Raw genomic sequence first — 839 nt, 5'->3', positions numbered from 1 at the left:
CCTTTCTTTTGAGTGCTTCTCCACAGCTTTTCCATCGTTCTTCCAACCTGTCCTGCCCGATAGGTTAGAATGTTCTCAACAGAGGCTTGTTATTTGAATTATCTCATGAAGGTCAGCATTTAATCCTGACTTGATTAAAAGCCCACGGAAGATAGAACTGTAGGAACCCATTTCCAGAAGCTGCATTTCAATGCCTGCCTGTGTGACAGGGAGGAGAGAAGTCTAGACAGTCATGGCAGGTGGCAGGGACCCTTTGGGGCTGGGGCCTGGAACGGGGGCCCTGATTTGGTTCCTTGCTGAGATCCTGTGAAGAGATGACCTGTGCAATGTTTGAGTGCCTTAAAATGATGTCGTTCATAAAGGATGAAACCTACCTGCAAACACATTTTACACATAGTGTACTGCATTGGCCTCAAAGTCTGTTTGAGCTTCTGTATACGCTGTAAAAGAAAAACCTGAATGAACCTTTTGGCCAACCCTATGTTTCATCTTCACAGACAGACTTTACTGGGGGTGGGGGGGCACTGAGGACTGGGTGATCTCTTTGCTCTGACACAGGCTAGCACTGGCGGTGCTGTCCGGTGACAATGGCCTTGGTCATCCCAGCTTTCGGGCACACCCAAAGCTCCTCTCCCTCCAGTCCACACTCCCCACGCCCCAAGGGCCTCTTGGGATCACTGTGTTCTGGTGAAGACACAAAGCTGGGTGCTGTCTCTTTAAACAGTAGAGGCTGAGATGCTCTCAGGCCACCATGACATATCCCAGCATTGGACCAGCCCCTGAATAAACTGGATGGACGCCTGGTCTGGCTTCAGTTACTGGGGAGCACCACCAGGGCG

Source organism: Moschus berezovskii, chromosome 20, assembly GCF_049115385.1.
Source record: "Moschus berezovskii isolate FMDL1 chromosome 20, NW_MosBer_1.0, whole genome shotgun sequence".
Lineage (NCBI taxonomy): Eukaryota > Metazoa > Chordata > Mammalia > Artiodactyla > Moschidae > Moschus > Moschus berezovskii.
This window is presented reverse-complemented; position numbering follows the sequence as displayed.